The sequence below is a fragment of the Camelus ferus genome, chromosome 9 (assembly GCF_009834535.1).
Source record: "Camelus ferus isolate YT-003-E chromosome 9, BCGSAC_Cfer_1.0, whole genome shotgun sequence".
NCBI lineage: Eukaryota > Metazoa > Chordata > Mammalia > Artiodactyla > Camelidae > Camelus > Camelus ferus.
Window position 1 is genome coordinate 80,522,950 of NC_045704.1, and position 19,842 is coordinate 80,542,791.

General features: G+C 40.0%; 1 non-coding gene across 1 annotated transcript; it reads left to right on the forward strand.

Annotated features, from left to right (window-relative positions):
- Nucleotides 1-14,685: 14,685 nt before the first annotated feature.
- On the forward strand, nt 14,686-14,757 carry LOC116666190. Its single transcript, XR_004323031.1, has one exon. It is a non-coding gene; the product is annotated as a small nucleolar RNA SNORD36 (small nucleolar RNA).
- Nucleotides 14,758-19,842: the final 5,085 nt, after the last annotated feature.

Below are 19,842 nucleotides of genomic sequence, written 5' to 3' on the forward strand. Positions count from 1 at the left end.
CTAGTACAAACAAACTTATAAGGAATCACAAAAGACCCCAAACAGCCAAGCAATCATTTATAGATCTCTTTTTTCTCTCTTGATTCTTTTTGCTCTCTTACTCACGGTTTGATGACTAGAGAAGCTTCTTTAACCATTTGTTGTAAAGCTGTTTTGGTGGCACTGAAATCTTTTAGTTTTGTTTATCTGTGAAGCGTTTTGATTTCTACATCAAGCCTGAATAAGAGCTTTGCTGCCTAGAGTATTCTTAAACTGTAAATTACCCCCATTCATCACTTAAAATATACCATGCCTCTCCTTTCAGATAAAGAATTCCCTTGCATGATATCTGTTGCTTTCTCTTACTGATTTTATATATTCTCTTTGTTTATGTATTTACTTATTTCCATATTTACTTACTTATTTTGGTTAAAGTTCTTGACTATGAGCCTTTTGTGTTCCTCTTTGAATGAGATTCTGTGTGGTACTCACTGCACTTCCTGGACTTAGGTGAATGATTCCTTTCCAGAATTGGGGAAGTTTTCACTTATTTATTTCCGACAATTTTGTCAGATCTTTTCACTCTCTCTTCTGTTTCTGGGGGCCCCTGTTATGTGACTATTAGTGTACTATATGTTGTCCCAGAATTCTCTTAAACTATCTTCATTTCTTTCCATTCTGTTTTCTCTTTTCTGTTCTGAAGTAGTGATTACCACCAGTCTGTCCTTCTAGCTCACTGATCTATTCTTCTGCCTCATTGAGTCTATTCTTGGTTCCTTCTAGTGTATTGATCTTTTCAGTGATTTTATTCTTCAACTCTGAGTATCCTTTATATTTTCCAACATTTTACTGTAAACTTCATTCTGCATGTATACTCCTCTTGAGTTCTTTAAACATCTTGCTCATCATTATCTTAAACACTCTCTCAGATAAGTTTCCCATCTCCTCATCACATATTTCTTCTGGGACTTAATCTTGTGCCTTGTCCTTGGAGATTTTCCTTGTCATCTCGTATTATCTATCATCCTATGTGTCTGTGGATTCCTTCCACAGGCTTTGGAATTATTATTTTCTTACTTCTAGTATCTGCCCCTGTGGATGAGGCTGGAATAGAGGCTCATTTAGGTTTCCGGGCAGAAAGAGCCAATACCTGCCCACTGCTGTGTGAATCTTGGTCTTGTACCTCTTTTGGGTAGGGCTGTGTCTAGAGGCCTTTGGGCTTAGGAAGTCTGCTGATGGAGGTGGCAGTATTCCCACTTAGTATGTAATTTGATCTGAGCCTTCCCCTTAGGCTATTGGGAGGGTCTAGGTCTTGATGCTAATGACCCAGTTAAGATTTCAGTCTCCAGGAAAGCTCATGTAGATTAACACTCCTGGAATATCCACCACCAGCATTTAAGTCCACTGAGTGAGTTGCAGCCACCGCCTAGATCCCCAGGAGACCCTCCAAATCCAACAGGCAAATATGACCCTGGTTCCTATGGAATCAATGACTCTGCACTTGGCCCAAGTGCATGTGAATTTCTATGTACACTTTCCAAATGAATAGAGTCTCTGTTCCCCCCAGTCCCATGGAGCTCCCAGAGCCAGGACCCCATTGCCTTTAAAACCAGATGTCTTGGGGCCTCCTCCTCTTCCCAATGCCAGAAACTGAGATGGTGACCCTGAAACGGGTCTTAGAGCTCTCACCCCTGTGGGAAGGCCTCTAAAACTTAACAAATCTACAGCTTGAGGGTCACATACCTGAAGGTTATGGGGACCAATTATATCATGAGCATGCCCCTTATACCATCCTGCTGTGGTTCCCTATTTCCAGGTGCAGAATTTCCTTTATAGCAGATTCCAGTCTTTTTCTGATGTTTGTTTAGCTTTCAGTTTCAGTTTTGTTTTAGTCTAAAGGAGTTCTTAAGGTATTCTGCATATATAAGAGAGAGAGGGAGAGAGAGGGAGGGGGGAGAGACGGGGAATGTTTCCACATTCTAATTAGTTTCCCCACCACACTGGCACCAATAAAATGGCTGTTTTTAATCAGAGCATTCTTAAAATGTACCAATTTAGAAAACTTCCAATTTAAATGATCTATCACCTGGTCATTAATGAGACATATCTTAATTGTGACTTAAACTAATAAGACACAAGTGGCATCCCCACAAGGTATGTGAAGGACATAATCTAAAAATGATCCAGAAGGTTTACTCCCAAAGATTAGGAAATAAATGCCTTCATTGTACAGACTGTTTGAAGGAAGCTTTAGATGGCAAAACGCCTCTGAGAATTGGTAAAGTCTCTCAAAAGACTGCTCAGAATCTCAGCCCATTTGATTGTCTGTCAAATGTACACCACATATGTACCTACCAGATGGCAGAGACCAAGATCTCAACACACACACACACACACACACACACAACGCGCGCGCACACACACAAACACACACACAAACATACACACATAACCTCAAAGAAGCCCAGGTATAACATTTGCATCTCAAAGACACTGGAGGAGTAATGCAAATTTCCCCTAGAAGAGTTTTTGTTTCTTTTAGGTCAGATTTCTTGAAGTATATTTTATCAAATCAGCTTTATCTAATTTAACTTCATAAATAATTTAAAAAGCCATTAGTCATTCATCAGGGAGATATTTTCTTTAATTTCCAGTTAAATAGTTCCTTGTAAATGAAATTTTTGTATGTACATAAACCTGGCTGAAGTATTAGTTGGAGGCTGGCAAGCCTATCATTCTATTAGAGCAGGCAGATAGCTAGATATGAGCAGAGAATAGCGGACAGAGATCAAATGTCAGGAATTGGGCAGAAAGGAGGGGCACAAGCCAAATGCAGGAAACCATACTTCATGTTAGCACCAGGGTTCCCTGGGCAGAGAAAAAGGAAGGAACCTTTGGGCTCATAAGTTGTCACACTGTTTGGGGTGATGAGTGGCCAGGAGGACAACAAAGACAGGTGAGAAAAGGCAGGAATTTCTAGGGTCTGACTGTATCTTTGTTCATTATGCCCTCATTTCAATAGAATTAGCCATGCAGTTTAGAAGTACCCATCATGCACTTATGTCATGACACTTCTGATCCAGACTAAATAAGAACAAAAGTCCCTCCTCCGTTTGAGAAGATGGATTTGAGATGATAATCAGGGAATATGATCCCAAACCTTTTCCTCCCCAATGAATATTACATCCATTCATTCTACACCGTACGTAACTAACTTGCCAAAGAAACACAGGGCAGCTGCTCACCTGAGCCTGCCTGCTCTCCTCTTGAAAGCTTACTATCCATCCTTTAACAAATTCTCCCTTTACTTTTTTAACCACTATGTCTTCTCTCTGAATTCTTCCTGGAATAGGACAAGAACCTTGAAAATAGGTTGCATCCACTGGGAACAATTCATCTTCCTTTTGTTTTGAAAGACTTTGTCCCCATTCTAAGGTTGGTTTGTGGATATAAAATCGCTAGTGATCCTTGAGGTTGGGCATGTTAATGTGCTGTGTTTCAACTTATCTTCTCTAAGCTTTACCCTTAGCATCATTTCATCTCTCTTGCATGTCTATGTTTCTCCTTTCTGTATCCTAAGACCAATTTGAGTGATCCAATCACAGATAGACAGTTATTATGTATGCCCCAGGCAGAGACTTTTTTAAATGAAAATAGGTTTCCCTACGGGGATGGCTGTGCAGTAGGGGGACTTGCCTCTACCACTCCTGCATGTTTCTCAGTTGTCTGAGGAGGATATTGCCCACCTGGAGGAGATGTCCCCTCTTTAAAGCTGAAAGCTCTCATGAAATATCTTCACTTGTATTCTGACAAACTCTATTAAAGTTGCCCATTCAAGGGAAAATGTCATACCAGTAGTCTAACTTATTATCCAATATCTCTCAAATGAGCAAACCCTTCCCTGTACTTCAATTAAGGATAAACCACTCAGGGTCTAAAATGAACAAAATCTCCCCAGTGCCTTTCAACTAAGGATAACACAGGCATCTCTTCAGGAAACTATGTTTGAAGAATATCCTACTCTTCCAGGGAGGAGTTTAACACCATCACACAAAACTTAGAATCACCAGCTAGTAACAGACACCCTGGAAACCAGGAGAGACTCACTCAAATTTCCTGGACCAATGAGAAAGTGGAAAAGAGCATCTGCTGTCATTAAACTACAGATCATAGTATAGTTCAGGAAAAGGAAAAAAGTCCGCACTGGGTCCATTTGCTGGTTGCCAAAACTATTAACTGGAAGAAGAAGAAAAAAAGCACAACCTAAAAGTTGAGAATATATTTTATTAAGGGGACATAATGAGGACTTAAGCCTAGGGGGACAGTCCATCTGAGGGCTATCTGAGAGGCTAACACCAAAGATTAAGTCTTCAATATGTTCCTCAAATTAAATATATTTCTCAATGTTTAGGTTGTGCTTCCTTTTCTCAGTCAACATCCTTCTACAGCATGGGATCTCAGAAGCCAAACGTCAATTCCCCTGGAATGGGTTCACCTAGTTACTGGCACCAAAGCTTTTCCAGGCTACTAGGCACTGGAGAGACGATGATGATAAGACTAGAGTACAGCAAAGAGCAATGTCCCATTAAATTGATGTCAAGCTGTTCCAAATATTGAGGTCAAACTGCTTGCAGCTTCAACAATCAATTTGGTAATTGATTGTACATTCACAAGGCAGACTCCCTATTAATCAGAAAAAGTCATTCACCTTCTTGTATCCAGTTCAGGGATTGTGGCTTATAAGACCACAATTTGATGGCAGCCCATTCAGGTGACACGTTGACCAGAAGTCAATTTGTCACAGCCTGAGACATTGGAGAGACAATGGTGTGGGCCACCACACAGAGAGGAGACTCCCAGGACAAGGAGAGTCAGAGGGAGCTTACGTGTCCTAGTGATGTTGGCAGAACCACATGGAGAGCCTAAGTCACAGAGCTCCCAAGGCCAGGAGCAGTTTACCACTTTTCATTGCCCTAAGGATTGTCTTAAGTCAGCCTGTGGCTAGCAGGGTTTGAGTGCATTCTGTCATGAGGTATGCATATTAAATTGACTGTTCATTGCTTTAAAAAAAATTCCTAATTGGCTGTATTTAAAACAACAGAATATAATCATTTGAATTTGATACCAGTAGCCTTTTGTACTAACTGGCTCCCCATGTTATGAAGAATTCAACATAGGAACAACATACTGGGGCCAACTTTATACCATTTATATAACAATATACGCTCTTCAATCTGAACACAGGTTTGCAGACAGATACTTGTGTGCAGATGTTCATAGAAGAAATACTCACAAGAAAAAGAATGAAAGAACCCAAATGTGAACTGACTGATGAGTAAGTGTGGAACATGTGACAGAAGCACAGAATGCAGTATTCTTCAGTCATTAAGGAAAGAAGTTCTAATACATGCTACAACGTGTATAAATCTCAAAAACATTGTGCTAAGTGAAGGAAGCCAGAAACAGGTCATATATTGAATGATTCGATGTATATAAAATATCTAGATAGGTGAATTCATTGAGACAAAAGTAAATGAGTGTTGTCAGAGCCTGTGGAAAAGGAGAGATAGGGAGTGACAGCTTATGGGTATCAAGTTGCATTTGGGATGACAAACATGTTTGAGACCATTAGAAAGAGACGAAGAAGTGTACATAGTAAAATGGTGACTTTATTTTGGATAGCTTTCACCTCATTAGGAAAAAATAAAAAAGGATGAGTAGTTATGTTAACTTCAGATGAATAAGCTCAGAAGAAAAAGTATGCTCAAGGTACAAGATGACTCAGATTGACATAAGAACTGTAAATTCTGATATACTTAATACAAAGCTTCAAAATAGGCAAAGTAAAAAATGACCAATTAAATACAAGAAATATATAAGTGCCCATAGAAGGAGGTTTTAGTACTGCCATCCCAACAAAATGTAGACGATGAAAAATGAAAGATATATAATTTACAAACACCATTATCAACTGTCTTAGCAGAATTGGAATTTGTAAACAATAAATCCAAAACCAAATCCCATGTGTTCATTTCAAGATTTTGAAAATTCAGTAAATATCAACAGACTGAAATCTTGGAGTATACTTCTGACTATAATACAATCATATTTGTAGTCAATAACAAAGTAATTTTGAACTAAACATTGGAAATTAAGAACATTATTTTGAATAGCCCACCAGCCAGAAATCACAAGGAAATATAGAAAATATTACTAACTGAATCATAATGCTAATACACATCAAATGTGTGGGATTTAGGCAAAGCAGAGCTGACAAAGAAATGTGAATCTTCAAACACATAAGAGAAGAAAGATGGTATAAAACCGATAATGTCAGTTTGGGAGGGAAGAAAAAAATCCCTTCTTCCCTTCTAGATTCTTTGGTGGTCTAACAATTAATTGGGCATAAGACAGATTAGAGGAGGAAAACAAATTTAATTACAAACTTATGTGAGACCCATAAAAATAAGAGACTCAAAACTAGTCATGCGATTGAGGCTTATGGTTGCACAACATTGTGAATGTTCTTAGTGCCATCCTGAGCTAATGAAGGAGATACGGGTCTGCGGTTTGAAGTGGGAGGAGGCAAATTCACAGGAAAATGAGAAAAGTGGATGTTTGCTAATCAGATATTTGCACTGCCAGGATGATAAGACTTCCAGATAAGAAAAAAAGTTTGATAATAATTCTTTCTGGACCAGGCATCCTCTGTACTTCTAGGGCAAGCCCATGATCCAAATTCTTGAAGTCAGTTATGGGAGAGATAAAAGATTTTCTGGAGTCTGCTGTGTCTTGACGGCCTTCAGCTTCAAATAATCCATGTGCCAGTGTTATAAACTTTTGGGTGAAATATTCTGCTCCCCATCTGCATAAAGAATCATTAGTGATTGGGGAAATTCATGTCAAAATTATGATGAGCTACTACTATAGAACACATCAGGATGACCATTATGAAAAAAGAAAGAAAGAAAGAAAGAAAGAAAGAAAGAAAGAAAGAAAGAAAGAAAGAAAGAAAGAAAGAAAGAAAGAAAGAAAGGGAGAGAGAGAATGACTGACAGAGAGAGAGAATGACAGAGAGAAAGAGATAGGAAGAAAGAGTGGAAGAAAGAGAGAAAGAAACAGAACAATTCTGTAGAGGATATGAAAAAACCTGGAAAGTTGTGTAATACAAGTGGGAATCTAAAATGGTACATCTGTTAAGGAAAAATGCCTTATAGTCCTGTAATGAGTTAACCATTGAAATACCATTACAATCTGCCTTCTAGGATTATCCCCCATAGTATTAACTGCCAACCAGCAAATAATGCAATGTGCATAAGAGTATGATTCATAATATCCCAAAGGTGGAAACAAACCATGTTCTTGAATAGATAAAATGGATAAGAGGAAGGAAAAATTGGACATAATGTACAACATGGATAAACTTTGGAAACATTTTGCCAAATGAAATGGGCCAGGTACCAAAAAGACAAATATTGTATGATTCCACATCTATGAAGTACCTACAATAGGCAAAATCATACAGGTAAAAATGTAGAATAGGGCTTACCACTGGTGGGAGCAGAGGCTAATTTGCAGTGTTTGTTTAGTGGGTACATATTTTCTTTTTAGGATGATATATAGAAATTTATATATATTTGCATAACAGTGATATTTACACAATATTGTGTGTGTTCTTAGTGCCACTGTAGTCATAAAAATGGCTAAAAAGTAAGATATTTGTTATGTATCACAGTAAAACAAGAAAAAAGAGAAAAAGTATGACAGTAGTTAAAACAAATTTATCTTGTGTATATTCTTACCAAAGCTGAGAAAAAAAAAAAAAAAATAGGAAAACCTCACTGAAGACCATTCCAAGAAGACATGAATATAGACACATAGGAATAAATGAAATAATTGAAAAAGGAAGGCTCTGAGAAATTGTAGGGGAATGGGAGGAATTATTTACACTGCTTGTCAAACAGAATTTAAAGCCAATATAATTTTACAGTTGGTAGTCACTGAAGGGGTAGCCAAAAATAAAATAAAATAAAGTAAAATCTCCCAGTGGAACAGAATTAAAGATCCAAAATGCTTCCTAAGTACATGAACAAATATTAAATCACTGGGTGCAAAGATGAGCATTTAAAAAATGGCACTGTGTTAACTGAATTGACATTTGGAAACAGCTGAGAATTGAACATATCACAGGCCCATTGTACAGACATGCCACTTAATGTTACTCTTAAGTTACAAGGGATTTCACTCAAAATAAAAGAACTTCACTTAAAAAAATGCACTGTGATGTGATTTCTCCTTAGACTGGTAGAATTTCATATACTGGAGAACATATTCAACTGGCAAGGCTGTGGGGTGTCATTCTCAAACACTGCTGATGGAAATGTGAAATGCAGTGGAATTTGTCAATAATTAACACAACTACATATGGATATACCCTTTGAAATAGTAACCCAATCTCTGGAAATTTACTCTAAAATGCTTCAGCTCCAAAACTGCTTAGAGTTATTCAACACAACATTATTTGTACAGGCCATGAAATGTGTGCAGTGATAAAACTAAAAGGGGACAATATCTCTGAACTCATTTGGGATTATTTCCAGGACATACTACAAAGTGAAAAACTGTAAACATCATTATATATTTTGTGTAAAAAAAAAATAAGGAAATAAAAAAAATGCACAAAGCTGCTAGTTTAAGCAGCTCCTTTGCCCCTTTTCTGTTTTTTCATTTCTGATCCCCTCAGATATTATAGAAATGAGATCACGATGTAACATGTAAACTAATTCCTGATGTATGCTTTACTGGATGCACACTGCATTTCCTAAAGAGTTGATTATTTTCCTAGAATAAAAGAAGTTGGAATAAATAATTATATAGTTAAAGAATGACTAGTTCTCTGCTACCAGCAGTCTTCTTAGCAATCCTTCAGGCAGAAAACATGGAAAAGATAACAACTTAAGAAAGATTATGACCAGTCCGCCAGCCTACCCACAACAGAAAATGAGGCAGAACTTAACCTTCTGCCTCAACAATTAACTGAGGTGACTTCCCCTCTTTTCCCTTTAAAAACTGGCATGGCTGAGCATAATCTTTGAAGTTGGCTTTTGGATGTGAGTCTGCCTTCTCTCCAGAAATCCAGCCTTCTCATGAAAGCTACTTACCTTTGTACCAACACTTGCCTCTAGAGTACTAGCTTTGGAGTGGTGAGTAGTTGAACTTGCACTTCATAACAGTGGTTTTTTCCAAAGGACATGCACAAATCAGCAAGGAGTGCCTAATCATGGGTGAAAATGGACACAAAGTATCCGTCCACAATTATTCTATTAATGGCAAAAGAAAAATACTTTAGTGTGGACTGTCCAGTGGGCACCCTTTTAACAAAGAGACTGGTCAAGTGCCTTGGACTGCAAATGGTATGATATCACTTCTTTTCATATGCATGCTAAAAATTTATAACTGAATCTAATCTTGAGCAAACATCACACAAACCCAAGTTTGAGGGGTGTCTAATATTGCAAAGGTGAAATTCACCTCCTCTACTACATTTCCTTATTTCACTTGATGGATGGAGCAATGTAAATCATATGAACGATATACCCAGCCATTGAGTGTAAACAAATGCTTTAAGGGCCGGGGATTTCCATAGACAGAGGGGCTATCCACAGGATGATGAGAAGAAAAGCAGGCATTTGATAATTAAATGTTCATCATGTGTAGGGTTTCAGAATGGGCCTCCCAAGATGTACCAATTTTGCAAGGAGGTTGTTTTTAGCTGAAGGCAATGGGGACCTTGTGGGTTCAAGAGAAACTTTCCTCTCCCAACTACCCAGGATAATTTAAATTGGTGATTTGTCCCAGAAAAGAGTTATTTCTGGAGGTAAACTTTATCTAACTGTTCTTATCTGAATGGTAGCTAGAGATGTTAGACTATAGGTTAGACAGTAGTAGAGCAATGTTAACTGTCCCAAATTTACTGATCTGTGACCTTTTGTACTGAAAAATGCATACTAAAATAATGAGAGGCAAGGAAGTATGATTTACACAATCTATTTAAGATGACTCCATGGAAAATTTGTAATATGTATATTCATACAAAGAAAACATTATTGCAAAAGCATTAACATGTTTTAAAATTTGAAACTATTTCAGGGTTTGCATCTTTATTTTTCCATTAGTCTTACAACTTTTCTGAAAGTTTGAGATTATTTCATATAGCAAAGCTTAAAATCAATGCAGTGATATATATATAAATTAATAAAGCTAATTAAATCTTTGGTAAAATTGGGGAGACAATATGTATGACTATGTATATATATATATGTGTGTGTTTGTCTGTGTGTGTATGTGTAAAAATCAAAATTGGACAGAAGCAAATTACAGGATAACGTGCATAGCATGACCCTATATCTGTTCAATGTGTTAATGGATGCTCTTCATAATATTATCTCTAGGGAATAATGTTTTGAAAGACTCCCTTTTCACTTTGTAGTGTCAAAGTCATATTTTAAACTAAAAAATATATAACTAATATAATATTTTGAATGATATAAAGAAACCCATTCCCTCAAGCAAATTATGACTTACAGCACTTTGGTAGATTATACTTTTTTATCAAATGCTCCATGACCAGCAACAAGTAGATGATGCATTCTGGAAAATACATTATTTAAAGGACTCTCTCCAACCTGGAATGGAAGGACTCTTTTCAGGTACTCTTAATTGGCTCTTGCACAGTGAAACTGAAGGGAGTTGAAACTTGGATCAATATTTCCACTGACTCTACCAGACCATGATGAGAAGAAGTCCACATCTGAAATAGGCAGCTGACATATGATGCCAGACCAGGCCTGAATACCAATTACTTTGATACATGCTCACATCTTTGCTTATGAAACAAATGTATTTATTTCACAATCATGCAGAGTTAAATTTGATCCAATTCTTGGGTTTATGGTCAATTATATATGCCCAGTTTTTCTAGGTTGCCTTGGTGAATTTCCCTACTCCAATGCTATACTTGGGTGGCCCTTAGGAAACTTATTCTAGAGGAAAGAAATCATAGTTCTCGTAAGGCAACTATTGATATTACTAGATGGCCCTCACCTGGCCAATTAAAAATGCTTGCTCTGACCTCACCATAAATGTGAATTTTCTTGTGGGGGTCACTCAGCTCAATCAGAAAAATGAGCTAAAGTTCAGTCAAACGCTATACCTCTCAATTATTGGAACGAAACCTCCAACAATTCTGATCTGGATTTGTGTGGCTAACACAAGGCTATAATTGTTTAAGTTTAAAGGTCCCTTTATGTTGGGAGCAATTAAAGCATACTTAGGCTAACCAGCCTAGTAACTCTAGGAAATTGGGTTGAGTGCCTTGTGAACAATGCCAATATATCATTTACCTTAAAGATAAAGATTTGTGCAGAACAGACTATGTAAGACTCCCTTGGGATATAATGGGTTGCACCTTATGGAAGTCCTAGGCTTACATACTTACTTATGACATTACTAATATGACTACCTACTTTACATGTACTTCTGCTTGTTATACTATTTCTTCATCCCCAAATATATGACTGAGCCTTTGATACAATGATGACAAGTTTGAAGCATTTGGCAAGATACACAGTTTTGTATGAGATCAATGATTGCAATAGTCTAATATCAGATGTAAGAAGAAACAAAAATAGAGAATATTTTCCTGGATAATAACAGACAAGTAAGACAGGTGATACAGAGAGTTTTGTTATGGGTTTTTTTTTTTTTTTTGGCTATTAAACATTTTGAAATATGGTTAATTTACCATATTTCACTAGTTCCCAGTGGGCCACAGAGACAGATAGATAGATAGACATTAGATAGATAGATAGATAGATAGATAGATAGATAGATAGATAGATAGATAGATAGATAGATAGATAGTTAGATAGATAGATAGATAGTTAGATAAATTGATTGATTGATGTTAAATAGATAGATAGATAAATAGATAGAAAATATATATTTTCATATTATTTTTATTGTAGGTCTTTACAGAATACTAAATATAGTCCCCTGTGCTATACAGTAGGACCTTGTTTTTCATCCATTTTATATACAGTAACATATATTTTGCTGATAAAAAACTCCTAATTTATCCCTCTCTCCTTTCATGACTATGGGTGTAATTTCTGTTCCTGTGGGTCTGCTTCTATTTTGTAGATACGTTCATTTGTGTCATTTCTTTCTTTTTTTTTTCCACATATAAATGATATAACATAAAAACCAAAATTTAAATAGTAAGACATTAAAAGGATAGCAAAATCTTCGTTACACTTATGATGAAAGTCTAAATGTTATTAGCCTCATTTCCTTGCAGGGAAATTGCAATTTAACCATTTATTAAATCTCCAATTTGCCTCTGGATTTGATTCAAATGTTCTTTTTCCTCAAGTAATTACCAATGATCGGTATAACCAAACATTCTCAATGGAATTACCAGTCAGCACCTTAGTGAATTGTACTCAAAATAACCCCTAGAATGCCATTGGTGTTTCTTCCTGAGGCAAAGAATAATTATGCTTACAGTTATTTATTTTGATAAAACCAGCTTATCCTCTAGCAAAGGGACCAAAACTCACTATTGCCTTACATAAAGTCACTGCCATGATAGCTGGAGAAACATACATGTGTGTGTCGACTAAGAATGCTGCCTGCTGTATCGGAAAAATAAAGAATGTCGTGGCCATTAAGAATTCAGCTACTGCAGCAGCCCCCTAGAGTGCACCTGAGGGGACTCAGGAAGGGAAAAAGCATGGTGCAGGACCTAGAGAATAAAGATGCATATTAAAGGAATGATTCCAACAAACCCAGTTTCTTGTATCTTCCCATAGAAAGAAAAATAATATATTCATTAAGTTGAGTTGTATTTTCTTTAACTAACAGCAATCTTTGATGTTCTGACTACCTGCTTTTGTTGCAAAACAGCTATATAAACTGGCTCATCCCTTACCACTTCAGAGCAGTCCTTTCTTCAGCTATCTGAGAGGCTGCCTCCCAGGCTTGAAGTTTGCAGAGTATCTGCCAAACAAAATATAATTCTCAACTTTTGCATTGTGCGTTTGATGCAGTGAACAATTTTGGTGATCAGCAGTCACCCAGAGCAGACTTCTCTCCTCCACCTGAAATCTATGAGGATCCACATCCTTGGTACCAGCAGAGGTTTCTTGGGCTCATTGGTGAGTTCAGATGAATTTGAGGGGATATCTCTTGGTTCTAGGGTCTTCTGTTATTGTTTGATGATCCTAAGTTTAATTCAGAGGTGTTAAACTCCTCTCTAAAAGAGTAGGTTATACTTGAAATTTAGTTTCAAGAAGAAATATCTAGGTTATCCTCAGTGAAAGAGACACTGGGAAGAATTTTGATCCAATGAACTATACTCAGTGAAAGACACTCGGGAGATTTTTCTTAGTTTGGACACTGAGTGGTTTTAATCCCCAGTTGAAAGCCTGGGGAGAGTTTGTTCTGTTAAAAGAACACTGAATAGGGTTAGACTGGATAATTAGAGGAAGGATAGCCTGTCATTTTCCCATGAATTGGCTACTTTAACAGAGTTTGTAAAACTAAGACTGAAATCATACGGGAGATTTACAACTCAAGGAAGGTACTCTCCTCTTGATAGGCACCAGCTCTCTCAGGCACACTGAGAAAATTACAGGAGTGATAGAAGCAATGCCTCACACTGTTGCAGGAAAATGGGGCATGAGAAGATGGTCTTGACCCAGGTCTTGGGTGAGTCTTTGAGATGTGCCCCATCAAGCGAGGGTCCATGTATTTACCCAGAAATGATACTAAGAGCAAGCCATAGTAAAGGGAAAGTTGATTTATTCAGGGAGATACATTCTGGCAGTGTGGGATTCAGAAAGGAGAGCATACCTAGGGCATGTGGTTGTCTCAGAAATTGGGAGCAGACCCAGAATGTGAGTGTGTGGGGTATTGTATTTATGGGATTAGTTATTACATATGTTAATAAGTGGGAGGACTATTCCAACTCTTTGGGGGAAGGGACAGGGATTCCCAGGAACTGGGCCACCACCCACTTGTTGACATTTTATAACCAGCCTTGGAACTCTCTTGGTGCCTGTGGCTATGTATTTTAGCATGCTAAATTAAGACAATAATGAGCCTATAATCCAGCCCAAGGACTACTGGAAGTCAAATATTCCTCCATCTGCAACTGAGTTCGTTCTAACCAGTTTATGACCCGTTCTCATTTGCTTTGTCATACTTTTAATGGTTGAGCCCTGCCTCCTTCCCACCTATCTCAATAACATGCAGCTGTCCCAGTAGGTAAGCCCACTGTTTTAGTTAAAGTTTGCTCTCCTGGGGACACAAATAGGAACTGGCCTTTTCCCATCAGAACACAGTTGGTAGTCTTATACTACCAGAAAAAGAACCTAAGACACAATGAATAATGGAGCTGGAATGACTCTGGAGAAAAGCCCCAGGGGAATTAAGCTCACAACACTGCTCAACTACATGATCGTTAACAGTAATTTTATTTCAACAAACTGACCCTAGAGTGGAAAATAAAGCTTTTGGAACAAGAAAAAGGACAGATTACCAGCTCCCAACTAACACCCCAGGCAGGTTCATATACAACATATATATGGAAATGATACCTGCAAATATTTGTCTCACTCAGGAAGCTATAATAAAGGATATCTCTTGCAATGATGTGAATTTCTCACTGAATTAACCTTGAAGTGCAAGCACATGAGCTTTTTAACCCTAAGCAATTGCTGCCACATTAGCTTTGAAGTTACTACTTTTGGTTGAAATACACTCAAACTGACGATGCTGTCTTCCAGCTGGTTGTCTTCCTGCTTGCCCAGTGTTGGAAGATGTGTGTTCCCTACTGCATCGTCAAGGGGAAGGCCAGGCTGGGGCTCCTGTTCCACAGGAAGACCTGCACCACTGTTGCCTTCACGCAGGTGAGCTCAGAAGACAAAGGAGCCCTGGTCAAGCTGGTGGAAGTCATCAGGACCAATTACAATGACAGATATGATGATACCCGCTGTCACTGGGGAGACAATTTCCTGGGTCCAAAATCAGTGGCTTTCATTGCCAAGCTGGAAAAGGCAAAGGCCAAAGAACTGACCACGAAACAGGGCTAAGCGTACCCTACCAAGTTTTCTGTACATAAGAGTAACAAAACTTCTTCAGCCAGTGCGGGAAAACGTAAATTATACCTCAACATGAAATGGCCAGCCAGAGCTCTTTTGACTTTCCAAAACTAATGCTTGGTTTGTCTGCTTGTTTGTTTTTGCATATGCAACTAGAAAAAGACAGTTATAAGCTCAAACAGCCTGAATGAGATACTTATTCTGATTGGTGTTTAGAAGTTTCTAGAGGAAGAAGTGATAAAATACCTCCTTTGCAGGAAACCAAAAAATGTTTGCTAGAAACTATATTGGAATTTCTTATAGAACCTGCCTCTCTCCCTGTGCTCTTCTATCTAACTGCCTAACCCAGAAGTTATGCCTCTCTTTCTTCCATCAAAACTGCCTCTGCTTCTTCTCCTTCCTCAGTAAAGAAGAAATATAATCAGCTGTAAAATAGCTGCCTTCAAAGAGGTCTCTATTACTGGAGGAGAAAAGCCATCTTACATGCACTCCCAGGAGGCAAACAGAACTTAGAGCTTTAGCTAAGGAATTTCCCAAAGCTACTTAAGAGCCATTGAGATTTGCTAAGATGCATGAATGATTCACTTGAAACTGAGACTGGGTTTTCAGATCTATGTTAATTACTATAGTGATTAGTTTCTGTAAAATGAAAGAGTGGATGGAGGAAGCACAATGAACAGAGCCCTTAACTAATATTAATTCACAGAAGTTGCAGGCTCAAATTGAATGAAAGGAATTTGCTTATAAACTACTCAGACTTGTAACTGAAAAACACTGCAAACCATATCAGTAAACAAAGAATTGTGAAGTCATCAAGTCATCAAGTCATCAGTAACTGCCACCATTCCTCAGTGAAGACAAGCCTGCAGCCCAGCCTATGCAGCCACTCACAATGCTGCACTCTGAGGGGACTCAGAATAAGAATGGACAGCATACTGGACCCAGATAGCTAGATACTTGTCAAAGGAACAAATTCAATGAGCCCAAGTGTTTGTTTCCTCTCCTACATAGGAAAGCACTGAATTCTTTAACTTGAGATGCCTGGCTTTCTTTAGTTAACAAGTAATCTTTTATTGTGCCACCTACCTGGTCTTTGTTGTAAAACTCCTGTGTTTCTTAGCTCCTTCACTATCTCTTTGGAGCAGTACCTCAGGGCAATGTTAGAGGCTCAAAGGGGCTGGATGCCTCAGAAATGTCCACCGAATAAAACGTAACTCTCAACATTTAGGTTGTGCATTTATTTCAGTCAACAGTTTTGGCAACCATTACCAAGGCACCCAGAGCAGACTTTGTTCCTTCACCTGAACTGTACAAGGGAACACAGTCTTGGTACCAGCAGAGGCCCATTTTGCCCATCAATCTAGTCAGGGAGTCCATACGGATTTGGGAGAATCTCTCCCAGTTCTCAGATATCCCATATTGATTGACCATCCTGAGTTTTATTTGGCACTGTTTCCAGGTACCAGACCCTCCAGCTAAAAGATACTTGGGGAAATGACCACCCAGCAAAGACCCGCTGGGTGGGGCCTGGTTGAAAGTCACCAGGGGAATACCCACCTAGAGGATACATCCTAGGTAGGGCTGGTTGAAAGACACCAGGGAAATACCCACCCAGTGGAGACATCCCAGGTGGGATCTGTTTGAAAGATACTGGGATCTGGACTGAGTGGTTAGGAAATAGGCTGGCCTAATGTTTCCTCAATTTGGCAACTTTCATTAAATTTGTCTGGATAAATTAAAAGTCTTAGGAGCCTTTTGACTCCAAAGATGGTACCCCTCTCCTGACTGGCAACGCCTTTCTCAGAGGACTGAGAAATTTGCAGGGGTGATGGGGACCAAGACCACATGCCATGCAGCTGTCCCTGAGTGGAAGACCACTAGTGATTTTATTCTGACTATGAAGGAAATGCTGGGCTGGGCTAACAAGTTAACTCACAAGTCTAAAGTGAAAGAATAGCTGGGCTAGGCAAACAAGATAACTCACAAATCTAAGTATCGGAATACTGATCTGAGTTCTGCTGGACTAACTCATAAACTTAAGTTAATTAGTATTGGTTTGCTGTTCATGATTTTTTTTGTTTTTGCTAGCCAACTGGATTTTCAAAGATATATATATGGCTTTGGAATGTTGGTTTGCTGTCTCCCTGCCTCCACTTTTGTGATAATGATGCAGCTAAAGCTGTTCAATGCCTATTGGCTGAATACCCCAAGCTTGTACTTTACCCTATAAAACCTCATGCGCACATCTTGGAGGTGCTCAGGGCTTTGGAGCAGAAGCCCCTCTGAGCCCTCCGGCATAAGACATCTGAATACTCCAACCCTAAGTGTGGTGCTTGTTCTTGGCTGGCCTGTCATTTCCATAACATTTCTGGAGGCCTCAGGGAGATACAACTACGCTGACCCCTTGAGCCACTGGACCCGGTGGCTCCAGCCAACTGGGGGACGGAACTCCTGCAGCGAACGAGGTGGCGCCGCCCGACGGTATTCCAGGTTCTCCTTCATGATTGCAGCTCGGCTCCCAGGTGGCTGGGCAACAACCAGAGCCAGACTCCATGGAGGGACAGAGAGACTCACCAGGTGGCCATCCGGACAAGGTAGGAAACCCCGAGGAGGAATCAAGTCCTGTCCCGTTGGGCAGAAGAGGACGCTGATCCCCTCCTACAGGAAACAGGATATTGGTATTGGTGGGAGGACTGTGGTTAACCTGTGTGTGTGTGTGAGTTTGTGTGTGTGTGTGTGTTTGTGTGTGTGTGTGTGTGAATGAGCGGCCTGTAAAGCATGCAACCAGGCTCAAGTTTGTAGCTCCACAGCATTCTGCTACAGAGTTCAAGAGAGACCCAACCTGTGGTTCCGTGGTGACTTCATATGGCTCAGGGCGGTATCGGTCCCTCAGGGTCCCAATCAGGGTCAGTGGCTTATATTGAGCCCCATAAGCTAAGAACACCTTTGTCCCTGCGAGGGGAGCAGCCAGGCAGATTCAACAAAATCCCTCCCTTGTCTTCTCTGCGACACCAGCACACGGTGGCTACACTGGGAGGGAAAAGGACATAGACAGCCAATGAGTCAAAGCCCCTGTGCCCTCAGAGGCTAGGATGCAATTTTCTTGAGAAGTCTTCCTACCTGATTCTGTCGCAGACACCTGAGACTTATTGTTCCCTTACTGAACTGACCCAAGTAGTGCCCCCTTTGCCTAGCCTCAGAAGCCCAGGGCTCAAGTTTAGAAGACGAATCCCTTCAGGACCGGGCTCACCCAGCCTTGGAGGTCCCTTTTCTAGTCCATTTGTCTTACAATCCACCATCAGTCCCACGCCCTTGATAAGTTAGTTCAGGATATAGAGAGGATTTAATGAAGAAACTCCCTGGAATTGCTTGAGGCCTTGAGCTCCAGAGACATCAGCTGTGACTGGAACCCAGACTCCCTGGCCAAATTAGCCTTCAGACAACTCATAGACCCAGCAAGAGAGCAGTCTCTTTGGAAACTCCAGTGTTTTGAAGAGTGAAGATGGGAAAAGATATAAAGGTTACCTTCCCAAACATCTAAAGCAACAGATCTATTATCCTTAAACATCTGGAAAGAATGGGAGGCTCTAAGTCAAAACCCACCACTCTAGGCTGCATGATTAAGAATTTCAAAAATGGGTTCTCAGGAGACTGTGGAATTTGAATGACGTTTGGCAGGCTCCGCAATTTGAGCTTGAATAGCCGGCCTTTGGAGTCCGATGGCCCTCAGGAGGAACACTGGACATAGCAACAGTGCGAGCAGTGTATCAAATAATCACTGGAACCCCAGGTCACCTAGATCAATTCCCTTACATTGACTCCTGGCTGAATATCACCCAGACTCTACCCTCATGGATTCGGTTCTGCTGAAATGGACCTGGACAATGCAAGATATTATCAGCTCAGCCGGTCCAGGCCAAAAAGACAGACAGAAAAAAAGCCTATTTTCCAGGGAGATGCAGAAGACGAGATGTGCCTACACCCTCCATATGCCCCCAGGGCATGGACACCTCCAGTCCCACTGGAGACACTACCACCATCTGTGTCACCACCTCCCCAACCTGAGGACCCAGAGGCAGAGACCAGCCCCCAGCCTGAGCCAGTAGGAAGGAGACTCCACTCAGCACAAGCTGGGAAGCCAGCACCACCGACACTCCAAGTGCCACTGCAGGAGACACAAGGGCTGCAGCAAGTTGGGGAAGACGGGACTGTTCAGCCCAGGCACCCCGTAGTCTACCATCAAACCTTTAGCAACATAGATCTCCTCAATTGGCATCATCATACTCCTTCCTACTCTGAAAAGCCGCAGGCTATGATTGACCTCGTAGAGTCTATCTTCCATTCTCACCGGCCCACCTGGGAAGATGTCCGCCAGCTGCTCCTGACTCTTTTCAATACGGAGGAGAAGAGATACATTCTCCCTGAAGCACGAAAATGGCTGCGGATCCGAGCCCCTGGGGACACAATGGATGTTGATGGGTGGGCCATGACACATGTCCCTGACACCAGACCAGTTTTGGACTTTAACACCTAAGAAGGAAGAGAAGCACTGCGTGAGTACTGGGAGGCCATCCTACAAGGGCTAGGAGTGGGAGCCAAGAAGCCAACTAACATGTCTATAACGACCACTGTGACCCAGAGGCCAGACGAGACCCCATTGAGTTCTATGAGAGACTACATGAAGCATTTCGAGTCTACA